We start from the raw sequence: 15,160 nt of genomic DNA, 5'->3' as shown, positions 1-15,160 counted from the left end.
TGCAGTTCCAGTATGCTGAGAGCAACATAAATAGTTATTCCCGAAGGGATCTTACAGATGTTATGCACGGGTCAGAGATTCTGTGAAACTCAAAATCTGAAACTTTAAAAGCTTTTTAGCCCACATCTTTCCCATTTCTTTTCAAATGCAGAGTTAATGGATAATGAACAACAATGCCCCAAATTTTGCCCAGAAGGTATGGAAGTAGTAACTCCATCTAAATAAAGTAATATTTAGCAGTAAGCAACCACCCAGTCTGATCAGTCCCAGAACTGTATCAGAAATTCCTTCTTGATCTACATTAACTCATCTGCCACTTGATGCTGACAACTGTACAACTGAAGAACAGAGACATGAAATTCTTTGCTCTGCAACTCTTTATAGAGGGATGACGGAGGAGTGCAACTTTGCACTGCAACAAAAAAGTCTAGCCCTCTCCTCCACCTAATACCATGCCTCTTTTCTGACATGACACTGCTCAGAAGGACTTGAGGTCTTCCCCTCACCAAATCTGGATATATCAGTCCATAAAAATGCAAAAGGTTGTGCACCTACCTTTGATCACAGTCTGGTGAAGGAAAATACTCATCAGTTGCTTCACTCAGGAACAAGGTTCTGTTTTAAAATAAATAAAAAAGAGATAAAACAAGACTTAAAACAACCTTTCCCTCCCTCTCTCTTCCCCAGCATTAGCCGTCAGCAGTGTTGGTAAACATTTACTTAGCAGGCGCACCTTGGCTCTCCACAGCCAAGGTAATGATTACATTACACTAAACAGGGCATGAGGACACACTGAGGCCATGACAACAGCCGTGTTGGCAATGACTAGACAACGACACAGGGCTGCACTGCAGCAAGCTCAACTGTGCAAGAATCAGAAAGAGTGGGGCAAGATGAAAAATGACAAATGCAGGGGGGGAAGGTCCCCCCAATCAACAAAGCAGGAGCCTGGATTTAGAACCACAAAGGAAAAAGAAAGTTCACAGAACAAGCAAATTCATTATGAGCTGAGAGAACTGGAAATGCCAGCACAATCCAAATGGGATTTCTCACACCTGCTTATTAATACTGTTGTCTTTGAAACAACCAACAAAGTAAACTATAAGATATTACCTTCTTTTGTCTTGGCCACAGCTAAATCAGTTCAGTAAAACTTTAATGGTGTGACAAAGTCTGCGTAGTCTATTCCCCAAAGCCTTTACAATTAGGTATACTGTGAAACAAAAACAAACCTCCCCCAAGGAGGGAGTCACACCCTTCTCCACACCTCTGCCTGGCTGGTGATCACAGGGATGGAAGTACTTTATGAAGCCAACTGGAGGCTCAGGGAACGTGTGTACACACACACTGAGACAGGCACACCGAGCAGCTCGCCAGGGAGGGCGTCTCAAGAGTCACCAACACCTCAAGGGATGGCACAGACTAGACTGCTGTAATTTCACTATACCTGTTGGACAGCCTCTGAAGCCAGCTCTTTCCCATCAGTTGTGCCACAGATACACAGGTAGCTCTGTAGCCTTCCCGTTCACACAGACCCTGATTCAGCAAAAATTCTGACCTTTGAGTTTCCAATAATCTTTAGTACCTCTACAGCCAATTACTAAACAAGAACCACACTTGCTCTGCCTGTAAATATAGTGAAGCACACCCAGCTCTCTGCCTTCCTCACATAATTACAAGAGCAAAAGTTTATACTTTTTCCTGGTTAGATAAAGATTAATTTAGTAAAAAAAAAACAAACACCTATCCTTCTGCAGGACACAATTTTTCTCTTTTCTTTTGATTCATAATTCTTATCTTCCTTCACTAAATAGCTTGAGAAGGTAGAATAAGAAGCCCAGCATGCCTGGCCTCCACAGACCCCAAAACACCAGGGTAAACATCAGAACAGCCAGATGCAACCACAAAACAACTACAGAAGATGTGAATGTTAGATTTCACTGTAAAAAGAACAGACAACTAAAGAAATTTTTTTTCACAGAACAATCCAGTAAGAGTCAAATAACAGTCAAATTAGGAAGTTAATTATTAGCAGAATTTATAAAATTCTACCCTCATGGTAGTCGGTAAGACCCACGCTAGCAGATACTCCAACTACTATCATTTAATAGAAGCTTCCCATAGGGGCTGGCTCTTGCACTCTCTGATGTCAACTATTACCAAAGTGCTGATTTGGAACAAGATAGAGTATCACTCTGATCTAGTTAGTTTTACTTTCCAGAATACAGAAAACTTGAAAAAACCCAAAAGGACTAGCAGATAGCAAATGAAGGGGAGACACTCAGAGAAGAATGCAAGCTTCAAATAATTTTGTCTTCAGCTTTTAAAAATGCGACTTACTCCTACTTACAGAAACTCAGAAAACTGTTATAGCAGTGAGGTGAAGAAACTGCTCTTTGTGCCACAGTTTTCCAGTAAGGCATGTCAAAACAGATACAAGTAGAAATGCAACAGAGCCTGATAAAAAGGTGACAGAATTTAATGCCAGCTGAATGGGGTAACAGGGAATTTAAACTGAATGCAATAATTGCTAAGTTGCCAGTGATTAAGCACAAAGAACAGAGAAATACTATCAATCAGACAGAAAAATCTATCAGTAGAATGAGGCTGGAATTGGCCAAATCTGATTTTACTACAGGATTTATTTTACAGAACCTCAAATTAAAGGAGCAGTTTAAAGCAACACAAAAGGGATGACACTGTTGTCATTTCCACAGAAAGCCAACTGAGGTGGCAAACGATTTCCCATTTCCCTCCTCCATACCTACTGTTGTGCCTGTGTTATCCCTGAGAAGCAAACAGATTTGAATGTTTGCAAAGCCCTCAGCACAAAGTGTACATTACCACCATTATCAACAGCTGCTTAATACCAGCTCCCAAATGCTTAACAGAAGAGGCAACCCCACATTTCATCTCTAGGCATCAAAGCATTCACTAATGGAAACGAAACTCTGCCTAGAACACACTTAAGTGATTTTGGAAGGATGCCATTAACTCTAGAAGCATCGTATCTTTTCCCATGTTTTTATTTACTTGCAAATTTACCAGCCATAACAGCGGAGTGGGAAAGCTCAGGAGCTTGTGTGCCAGCCAGGCAGGCTCCTGCAGGAGCTGCTGTTAGTCAGGGTGTGCACCGTACAGAGACTCAATAAGCAGTGACATTTGTATTCCTGACAGTTTTATTTCTTCAAACACCAGTCACACTGGAAGTTTCACTTTACTTTTCACTTCAGAATAAAGGCCAAACCTCAGTATAACAAATGCTGTCTGGAAATCCCAGGACACATATGAGAGCACGTGTGTGGTCCCCTTCACCATTATGAGATAAAACAGCTTTCAGGAAAATAAGAAGGATGCTTGAGTTTTTTAAGCATAAAAACCTTAATATTTACACTAATCAAATACAACAGGGCCCTCTTAGTCAGAAGAATAGTATTCACACGGGAGCCCAACCAGGCAGAACTATTTTCCCATGAAGATCTTATCCTCAGTCTGGGCAAACAATCCAAGTCACACTAGACATACAACAGTTCTACCCTGTATATCTCTGTAGTAATTACACCAAAGAAACATGACTGTCCTTACTCTAAAAATATTAATAATTTTAAAAGCCCAAATTAGAAGCACAGTGAAAATATATAATGATAAAGCATACACGGGGAAAAGAGAATATAGCTTGATATAGTCAAAATATCCAAGCATTTTCAGAAATATGACAATAGAAAGAAATACAGATATAGAGAGTAGGAAACAGAATTGAAAGCCCTGCTTACCAAATAGTGGAAATTTTAGTTAATTTTTGCAAAAAATATAATACAGAATAAAAACCACAGCCACCTGAGGTCTGTATTTCTTCAACAGATAATTTATATAGAATTGTGCAGTTTCACAGTTCAAAGCTGCACAAAGATAAGCAAAGACAGGGTTGGCTTTCTAGTGGATATAGGCAGTATGGAGGGATTGCAGCAATCAAACTGGAAAAAAGAAAAATATACATAGAGAAAAGGAAAGACAAAACTATCTGGGAATGAGTGAAACCAAGGAACAATTATCAGAAAACGCTACTGTCAGAAACTGCAAGTGCTCAAGAAAACGAACATGCAGAAAACTGCATTCACTGCCAGAATCTCCAAACAAGTGAAAGAAATGGAAACTAGGCAGCAAGGATATACTTGAAGTGGTTAATTAAGGACATTGGACATCAAAACACATGAATACATTTACCTTAACATATTTATTTGAGACTACACCTGAAATACTGCATCCAGCGCTGGAATACTCAGCACGGGAAGGACATCAACCTGTGGGAGCAAGTCCAAAAGGTGGAAGACCACCAAGTGATTACAAGGATGGAGCACTTTGCTGCGATGAAAAACTAAGAGAATTGGGATTGTTCAGCCTGGAAAAGAAAAGACTTTGGGATGACCTAATTGTGGCCTTCCAGTGCCTGAAGGAAGTCTGTAAGAAACACAGAGACTACTTACAAGGGCATGTAATGACAAGACAAGGGAGAATAGCTTCAAACTGAGAGCAGGTTTAGATTAGATAGTAGAAAGTAATTCTTTACTGTGAGAGTGGCGAGGCACTGGAACAGGTTGCTCAGAGAAGTTGGGGATGTCCCATCCTTGGAAGTGTTCAAGGCCAGATTGGATGAGGCCCTGAGCAGCCTGGTCTAGGTGGAAGGGGTCCCTGTCCATGGCAGAGGGGTTGGAATGAGATGATCTTTGAAGTCCTTCCCATTCTGTGATTCCATGACAGTTCCTTTATTACCCATTCACATACATCCAGCAGAATTGGTTTACAAAAGGAAATGTTTTGTGAGACACACTGAAGCTCTCAAGTGAGCTTGTATTTTTCATAAGAGAAAGCAGTTTAATTTTCAAAGTTCTAGAACTGATCTCTTAAATTCCTCCTCTCCCTCTTGTATAAGGGGTTGTCTTCCATGTAATTCACCAGCAAATTTTTCACAACAGAAACAGCAGAATCATCTGATAAAGGAGAAGCATCAAGGTCACAGCACCCAGCCTTCCAGAGTCCAAGAAGTGTCTGGCTAACATTCTCAGGCCCCATGATGTGATTTTTGGGGCTCTCCTGTGCAGAGTCAGAGTTTGACTGTACTTGTGGGTCCCCTCCAACTCAGAATATTCTAAGGTTTTATGATCACTTTGATAATGTAAAGCAAAGGGCTTAGTACAGTTCATCATTCATCCAGTCCCCAACTTCAGATCTTGCATGTCCTTATGGGGCATTGCCTGGTCCCTGTGTACACAAAATAAAGGATTCCTCCCAGTAAGCCTATTCAGGGCATGAAGGGCAGGTGGCCCAGGCCCTGTTTGCCATCAGCATGACTGTGCTTGCTTGGAACCTTGCTGCTCTGAAATGCCCACGACCCTGACTTCTTCAGCTGTCTGATTTTCAGAAAGGCCAATGCAAGCAGTGAAGTGTTAAAAGAGTAATGCTGTCTTTGCCTCTGCCCTTTTCTCTCCTGCTATCAGCTTAGCTGTATGTCGCAGGACAAACAAAAAAAGGCAAACCAACTGCAATCAAGGTCAATGGGGAAAAAGCTATCAGTAACCTTCTTCCCAGTGCTGCAACCTAGCAGCTAAAGTCATGTCACCTTTGTGAGAAGAAACTGGTAAAGAAAGGGGGAATGACTACAATATTACAAAAAGGTCTCTCCTAGTTCTCGTTTGTTTTTGCTCTCCTCAGGTTGTAGGAATGAAGCAGCCTTCTCAGCTGATTAAGCTCCATTGCTACTACTCTCTCTTCCTCTCCACTCCCACCCTTTGTGACTGTTCCTTAATGAGCAAAACAGAGTTTTGAAGAAGGAACAACTATTATTTATGTATTAGATAGATAAATCTTGAATGACTGTCAGTTTCCATCCTGCCACAGAGCCACTGCCTCCTGGCAGCAATGCTGTAATTAAGTTGATAGCATTGAGTATTCTCTGAATTACTGGGTTAAAGTAGTAGAGCACTGTATTTAAACCTTTCACCCCATTCAGATAATTTCAACAATTCTGCTAATGGCTTGTTTAGGCTAATCCTCCTCAAAGCATTCCAAATTAAGAGCAACCAAAAGAACTAAAGACACCTAGTCTGGTACTAGTCTTTCCCTGGTCCTAGTAAGCCATGGCTTACATGGTCAAAGCAACGCCTTGTCCCTCTGCACCTGTCACAAAGTCATTGCCTAAGAAAAATAGCATTAAAAAAAAAACAGCTAACAAATAACCAGATTCATGAAAGGCAATCATGTGTTATGTTTCCATACAGCCTGAAAACACCCAGGTGCCCAAATCCCACAAGAATGAACTTAATGTCAACCAAAAGCTATGTAAAGGTTTTGTGCCTAAATGGGGACCCCCAGTGAAGCTGAGAGCTACCATGGAGAATTTGAAGAGGAAGAGGGTAATTTGCTTCTCTCATTTTATTCTTACATTAAATAAAGAAAACTAAGTCAGAAGCCTGCCAACTTCATGTTTTTCTTTTATCACTGTCAATATTTGATCTGGACAGTGCTGCCTCTTCAGGCTCCTTATGCTTACTTTTATCTCTGTCTTTTACCATAAATGATGTGCACTCTACATTGCAGAGCAGATTCCTCCAATATCTCAGATGCTGTTGGGAAAAAAGTATAAACAGCTCCTCATTTAATCTCACCCATGGGCCTATAACGATACGAATCTCCAAGTCTAAATTACAACACACCCCCACTAAGGAATTCATTAAAACTAGAACTAACATTGTTCATTTTTATAAAGGATTTATTTTTATTTTTTTTTTATAAAAAACACATTTGATATAACGGTAAAGACACACTGCAATAAAGAAAATGGAGTTTTTCCCACAATTCAATTTAAATCTGCTGTTTAAGCAACTTTCCTCATACGTTCTCGTTTTTCCTCTACTTTGAGGTTCATAGTAGCAATCTTGAAGATACCCAAAAAGTGGCCATGCCACAGCTGGCTGTACAGAAAAGAATGTATAATGAAAAGAGATACTCAATCAAATAAACCAAGTAAAAAATTATAGATAGTTTTCCTGGATACAAACACACAGACCTGAATGAAATCCAAATTTGGAAGACTAAGTATAACATCTTGAAGTCAAATTGGGCAAGACTTGTCGTAGTTTGCCTGTATCCACACCTGTTTTATTTTCATACATGGAACAGAGAAAACAGATTTTTTAAAAAAATCATGCTTTTAGGGGAGCGAAGGGAAACGCAAAATCAAGACTTCCTACCCAATTAGTTTTTACATGTTTGCTTAATATTCAGCCCCAAATTCAGCTTAGCCAATGCTCAGAAACAAACATATCTTCAGGATTTTCCTCACACTTCAGGTAGGATAACCCTCTTTCCACAGAGTCTTCTCAAGCTCTGCTCTCACTGCTACTACTTTTCAAAAATGCCCAAATACCTAATTGCTGATGATAAAGATTGCAGGTGCAGTCAGTCGATGAGGAATGTTGAACAGACTGTTCCCTCCTCCCTCAGGGCTCCCAGCTGTCACTGAGGTTGACTATACAAATGCTCAAACCACCACCTAACCTTCTCACAAATGGAAACAGACACCTGATCCACCCAGAGAAGTCTCCACTACTATATATGCCTGTTTGGAAGTATATTTAAATACACTATTTTACTCCATCATCCCTTTATGTTTTCTGGTGTGCAGAGGTAAAAGAATCCGCTGCACACACCTATTTTGAAAGACTACAAACGATGCAGTTGCTTGATCCTATTGTACATTATGCCTGGAAAAAAAAAATCTTTGCATAAATCTTTAATTTTCTTTATTTGCCATGAGACAATAATACAGATTATGGCTACTGAGAGAGCAGTGCCAGAACAATTTGAGGAGAGCATTATCAATTCTTTGAATGCTAAAGGTGCAAGGACTTGGCTGCATACTTTTACTTTGAAGTCAACAATCTGACTGTGGCTGAATTGTAAGGAAGAATGGCATCTGAAAAAAGGTACACATGATCAACCAACCTGAGTTCAAGGAGCACCATAAATGCTTTGAGATTAGCAGTCAGAAAAGCCTGCAGATTCTCTGGGACACTGGGTTATGATCAGGGAGAAGTGTCAGTACTTACAGATTGACTCATGGAAGCGCGACTAAAGCAGCTCTGTGTGGCATTGTTTGAGAGCCACTGACCCAGAAAGGCACTAAAGTAAAGCTGTACATAACACTCCCAATGCCGGCAGCACTCAGCTCTGTGCTCTTCTGCTGGAAGGGAAACACTGCATGAAGCTCCCCAATTTCATAGTTCACATGAACAGCTAAAGGAGCTTTTGTGCTTGCAATGAAATGAAAATTTCTGCTCACCTTCTTAATTTCCTTTCATACTCAAGTTAAAAGCTCTCTGCTGCCATCGTTCTTTCTCTTCCCCTGTCTTACTCTATCCTTTCACAGTAATTCTGAGTCAATCAGATTAAATTTCCTGTGTTTTCATGCAAACATCTGACTTTCCTGACTTCACTGGAATCTCAGCAAAGGCCCCCCCTCCCACTCCTCTCATCCCAAGACATTGAGGCATGCCCAACTTTCCCTGAGCATCATTTCGGAATAAGGCCATGCTTGTTTTTTTAAGAGAGGCATCCAGCCAGCTGGAGGTTTCTTTATGGCTTCACTAAGTGAAAAGCCTTTTAGACTTGTAGACTGAGCCAAAACCTTGACCTACCATGCCCTTGTGGGGCCAACAACATTCTTCCACTACTTGAGAGAAAAAGTACATGAACTGTCAATTTGGACAATGCACTCAAGCACATGGTGGGATTCTTGGGGTGTCCTGCACAAAGACAGGAGTTGGACTCCTTGATCCTGATGGGTCCCCTCCAAGTCAGCATATTCTGCTATTTTACGGTTCTATGATTCTATGCAAAAATCATGTGACATTATGAGTAAGTATTATCACTGTATGATACTACCATTTTTTCAGTAGATAAAACACAGAAAGATCCCATGTGCAGGGCAAATATTTTTAAAGACTTTGAATCAACTCTGTTCCATTTTAAGACAGTTAGAAAAAGTATTCAAAAGTAGAGGACTTGGTTTGAGTTTCAGAACACATTCAAGTGTCAGTGTGAGAATCTGATCAAATGCTTGTCAGAACCATCAGAAGTATTTCCACTGAATTCAACAAGCACAGAGCCAGGATCTAAATTTATGTTACATCAGTATTTGAACATACATTTACAGATATAAGCACCATACTGTACACTACTATCATAATTTTTTTTGCATGTAATTGTCTAAGCATTACACATGAATCACAGCAAAGGGTTTGGTTTTTTTAATAATATTAAAAAATTATTTCTCCTTTGGGACCCAGCCATAACCCATTCTTATCTCTGTAATAACATAGATTTTCATCTCACTAATCTTCTTCCATCCTCAATACAAAAAGAGAATTTGCAAAGTGGATGACTAACCAACCTCCTTTCAGTTAAGCATCACTCTTGCTTAGGTGTTTTGACACTCCTAAGCTATATTTTTCTACTCATTTTTTTGAAAATGCATGTTCCTTTTGTTTCCCTAGATTTACAAAAGACAAAGTCAGAGACAATGCTCCATTTGAGTTACCACATAAATCAGCAAAAACATCAGGGGAAACTGTCTTTTCCACCCTAGCAGTGCAAACAAACTTGTCCAGCCTTATTTAACAGACCATCTTGCTGGTGAACTGCATAACCCTTACACTGTCCTGAACACATCCACGCTCCCATCAACTAAGGCACCTGCAATTATAAGGCTTTTCAGGAGAAACAGTTTGGTTTTTTTTTTCACTCCTTCCCTTCATCTTAACTACAAGTCTAATTTGAATTGTATAAACCAAAAGAAAGTAATTTCCCAAATGCCAACACTCAAATCACTTTGTACTTCCAACCACCATTCTCACTAGGCAAAGGCTCTGCCATCTCACCCTCACCCAGACTCAAGGGTCTGGCTCCTCACCACCTCAGCACCACCCTCACTCTGGCTCAACTGTCAAAAGAAAAATAGAGCTGTTTAAATACAACAGCATTTAACCCTTCTGTCAACAGAATAGCAGAGCTTTCCCTAAAACAAGCTAAGTATAGTTTTTCTGATCTACAGGACAGCAAAACTGAGGAAGAGAGCACAAGCTCGGACACTCACCATGTCAGCAGCAGAACTGGGTACCTGAGAGCACAGGAATACAGTTCACAGGCCCTAACCATTGCTTTTTTGCCTCTTGAACACTATTTTGTGACCAACCAGAGCATTTCCCTAATTTTCTGCCTCACATGGAACACAGGCCAGACTGTATGCTCTCCAAGGCTCCTGGCATAGGCCAGGGCTAGGTGATGCTCTCAGGGTTGTATCTTCCAGGTGCCATCCTGTATCACCACAAATACTAAATATCCAACATTTAATGCAGGTCACCTCAAGCATAAGGGAAAATGCAGATTTTGATGAAAAAAACCAACTTCCCACTAAAAATCATAGTTCCTTCTTTTTTTTTTTTCTAGCACCTTCTTTCCTGTTCCAGCTCACCCTCTGTTTTAGTATTTTTCTTACCAAACAACATCCCACACTGCATCACAAAATTTAGAAAAAAAAAAATTCTGCAACAATAATAAGACTGATACCTTCTTACCTAGAAGAGCACAAGTAGTTCTAATAAAATCAGATTTTAGAGGTCATCAGAGCCATCTTTTCCCATTTTCAATGGCAGCTGGATGAGTTTTCTGTCTCTTTCACTCCCTTTCCTGTCTGTATCTCTGCAGGACTCAAGCTAATAAGCTTCCCATTAATGAAATGACTATGCCAAGGTACTGGCAGATGGTCCTATGTTCCAAGCACATTTTCCCATTCCCTCCCTCCCAGAAGTCCTAATCTATAGACAGTGTAATCGCCACAAAAACATATGCTCCCTGACAGAGAGCTTCCCTCCCATTATCTCTGTACTCTAGGGGGGTGCCCCCAAAACCTCGGTGACACAAAGCATCTCGCTTGCTACGAGTCTCAGTTTCCTATATGCCTGAACACACATGCACCAGGTCATGGCTGAAGTACCTGTACAAGACTTAAAATCCATATTTTTCTGTCCATGATACTGCCCATAGCCTAATCCATTTCTTAGTGAAATGCACATAAAAAAAGAAAAAAGGATTTATGTAAGTAATATATAACTGATATTTTGTATGTGCAACACTTTCTTACTGCTTTACTTACAGGTTCCTAATAACAGTGCATGAGCCCTTCTCAAAGATGAAAAGCCACAGTGTAATTTATTACATTGGTTACCAGGAAATCTCTTGAGCAACACTTTCACTTAAATGCCGAGTCAGTTACTAATTGGGTATCTCATATATCTTAAAATAATCTGTTTGTTTCATCTGCTGGCTCCCTCTCCCCCATCAATTTAATCAGATTATTGTGATTGATGAATTCATTAATACGGTCATTGTATCCTGAGAGAAAGGCAACTTCTGCAGAGAAAGCTTCAGGAAGGAAGAGCAAATATCTCCCTTTTGCACACACAGATGCATAAATGAACACTATCAGTTTCCCAGATGTGGGAAGGGCTGCACAAAGGGTATTTCTAGACACTTAGGATCACTGTAGATGGCTCTGCTGGAGCCCCACAGAGAAGATGAGGGATATGGTGGGCACAAACAGGTCATCATAATGTGAAGGGTTGTTTTAGCTCTCAAAATTGACTCCAAACCTTCTAATAAATCATTTATTTAGAGAAGAAAAGAAAAACTTCATTGTCAGTTCTTCTCTGCATTTAATTCCAACAGTTCTGAATAGTTTTTCCACACTGCAAATAGGGAAAATCCCCTAGCAGTAGCAAAGTAGAAAAGCTTCCCTTTAATCTTTGCTACCTCCTTATCAACTTCAAGTCAAAAGTCTTCAAAGTAAGACCTTTTCTTAAACCTCCTAACACCTTAAGTCACTGATTGTCATAGGGAATAACTTCAGCTTAGTAACTCCAAAACTATCTATGTTACAAAAGCTGAAAGAGTTAAAAAGCTTGATCATTTTCAAGTGAAACAAAACCAAATAGGTCAAATGCAGGCAGTAGTGGACAAGGAAAAAAAAGAAGAAAGAAATATTTGTTAGCCAGGAGTCAAAATAAGATAATTTTATCCTTCTGTATCTATTGTCATTCAAAAAATAAGGAAGCCAAACCACTTTGATATCACATTTCCCCAGTCTTCCTAAATACTGAAGGAAAGGGGAAAAAGTAAAGAATTTGGCACTTACCAGGAAAAACAGTAACTACAGAAGAGCATGCAAGATCATTGCTCAAGTTCCCAGGAGCTGAGGAAGATTATATAAATGACTTCTACCTGTGATTACTAGATGCCTGAAACTGTATTCACTTGCCCTTGACCTGAAACTTTATCTTTTTCTAGAAACCTCATAAACCAAATGAAAAACATGTCTTAAAAACATTGTAAGACACCAAATTCCTAATGAGGAAATCTAGACTCTACCTTCTGCTGTCTGTCAGAGCAACAACCATGGTGACACTGAGAACTTGAAGATCAAAAAGGCTCTTGGTGAGCATTTGTTAAGTGAAGAATTTGGATAAGGATTACTTTGGGAGGACAGCCAGTCTGATAAACAACAGCAAGCAAACAGGAAAAGCTACTTGTTGCAGGCAGAAATGCACAATAGGCTTCCAGAAACTAACCGAAACTAGCCACACCATTCATAATTAAAGCAATTTATTACAGTTGCATGGCTTCACACATTTAGGAATGCATTTCCCCATTTTTAGCCTGGGAGAAGCATGCTTATTCTTGAAAACTGAAAGGAAATACGTAGTAAACAGTTTTGAAAAATTTAAGAACAAAGTGTGAGAACAGAACATTTGATATGGCATTATCTTGCAAATGTCTCCAAATTCCTCTCTGGTCACTGTGTGGGCAGCACATTCCCAGGCCAGAGAGCAGGGTAGGCGGGAGAAAGGGGACTGTAAAGCTATTCATGAACAGAATTTGGTCTTTTCCCTCTGAGGTTCACTAGGGACCTAGTGGAGCTGTCAGGAGGACAGGCTGTGTCCCTCGGGAAGCGAGAGCACAGGGAGCCGGCACACGAGCCCTGACACCCCAGGCCCTGGAGGAGGCCTCACCACCCCCTGCCCACACAGAGCCTTTGATGGCCCTGCTCGGGTGCTGGGCCCTCCACAATCTCCTTTGGACGTGCCATGCACGATCACTCAGGAGGAAAGTGAATCCAGCACAACCGAGTTCTTACATGACAGGCAGCCCTTTCCCCATCCCCTGCACAAATGAAAAAGTCAAGTCTCATCGTCTAGACTTCCCCTGACCCCAGCAAAGCTAAGGGATGCAGGGAACAGCTCCCTGAGCTGGAGGAACTGAGGAGGACTGCGGAGACCCTGCACTGGCTGTGCTGACAAACGAGGTCTACGGGCACCGAGAGCCAGTGGAATCAGGTCCCCACATATGTCACCACTCACCTTGCTGCTGCAAGCACAGGAGCCATCCTACAGCTTCCTGCTACAGGAAACATCAGAAAATGCCCAAGCACACAGCACGTTAATTTTCACTACTTAGAATCCTGGCAGAAATAGAAATGCAGACTTTGCACTCTCTAGGGAAGGACTCTGCCCAGTATTTTCCTCTCAAGGATCTTCTGCCAGCAGCCCCTCCTTTCCCCCATTGACCAGTACCCTCTGTAGTACAGGGCAGCTCTATAACCAAGGTAATGTGAGAAAGCAAGGTCTGTCTGGAGCTCTGAACACAAGGACAGATTTTGAAGCTGTGGTATGAAATAACATGCAATTGCTGACAAGTGGATGATAAGCCCCAAGTCTGTAGCAGGTAACTACTAGTACAGGCTGCCCATGGACAGAACAGCACTGGACAGTGCCCACAAGGCAGGGGGCAAAGGAAGAGGGTGGGGGAAACACAGCTGGAGAATCTTGATAACTGGTTTATCTGTGCAGCCCATCGTTACTCCAGGTATCCCTCACAGCTGAGGGAAGTGGAAATCACAGCCTGTGAAATAGACCTGACCCCTTTCAAAATGCTCTCCCTGTGAGAGACATAAGATGCATTCATACATGGTAGACTGCAAAAATGGTAAAAGTGAGTTTTTGGGGCATTCTGAGTTCAGGGTTAATTTCTGTCCCATTTTTAGACCAGTAACATCTGGGGCGCAAGAGGCTGATGTAGTATGAAGAATAAATATAAATATAATAAATACAATAATTAAACATATAAATAAATAAATATAAATAAAAGAGAGAGAAAATTACTCTGCCATATAAGAAGAGAACAACCTAACAAGCAGAACTGAAATGCAGTAGAATGACAGAAGTCTACAGGCTGTGATCACAGTGGGCTACAAACCAGAATACATCACACTAATAAGGTAGGAAAAGATTTGTCATATGCAGAGGATTACAGAGAGTCTAATAAAAACATTTTCTATTAGGAGAAAAATAGAATCTAATTCATATGGAAACAACTTTCATATCATACAAATCATGGTACAAAATATAGAACAGAAATTCAAAAAGAATGGCATGTAACACTGATGTAAAACAAGCTATTTGATAAAATCACAATACTGGTGAACAGAAAATACAACTATTTGAACTAATCAAACGTAACAGTAAAAAAAGATTTCAAAGATTTGAAGTCACAAATGCTGTACTTTAAAGATACTTAAAGACATAACGGTGCAATGAGTTTTTGCTTAATAAACTTGATTTCTGTAGCTTACAAATGGGTTCAAATTAAGGATTTGGGCTTTTGTGTTGTATTCACGGAGCATCCAAAACAGCTAGCACCTGACCTGTGGAGGACTCTGTGCACTTTGACAATACAAACAAACTGTAATCCCAATGGTAATTTCATATATACATGTATTCTTCTCAGAAGAATTAAATTATGAAGAGGAAACATGAGGACACATTATATTTAAGCAAAGTATTAAACAGTGAAAATTATAACCACTCATACTTCTCATTGAACAGGGTCATAAATTACTACCTCAAAAAATGAGGAGAAACTAGACACCTTAATGAAGGCCCACTGTGTGCTCGATAAAAAGCAACAATAAAACTGTACATTAAGTTATATTAAGATGTGTAAGAAACTAAGAGATGAGTAGTACAAGAACTAACATGTGCATTCCACTGTG

The 15,160-nt window shown here is 40.4% G+C and overlaps 1 protein-coding gene across 4 annotated transcripts in view; it reads right to left on the bottom strand.

The window, feature by feature from the left end:
- The window catches only part of NDST2 (N-deacetylase and N-sulfotransferase 2), a 106,756-nt gene that overhangs the window by 51,043 nt on the left and 40,553 nt on the right, over positions 1–15,160 (bottom strand). For 3 of the 4 annotated variants that reach the window (XM_015632879.3, XM_033515831.1, XM_015632878.3), the window contains one exon: positions 556–615. The exons of the other annotated variant lie outside the window; for it this stretch is intronic. The gene's annotated coding sequence lies outside the window, so the exon portion shown is untranslated. The remainder of the gene's footprint in view (positions 1–555; positions 616–15,160) is intronic. 4 annotated transcript variants of the gene reach the window in all.

Source organism: Parus major, chromosome 6, assembly GCF_001522545.3.
Source record: "Parus major isolate Abel chromosome 6, Parus_major1.1, whole genome shotgun sequence".
NCBI classification, from domain to species: domain Eukaryota; kingdom Metazoa; phylum Chordata; class Aves; order Passeriformes; family Paridae; genus Parus; species Parus major.
This window is presented reverse-complemented; position numbering and strand designations above follow the sequence as displayed.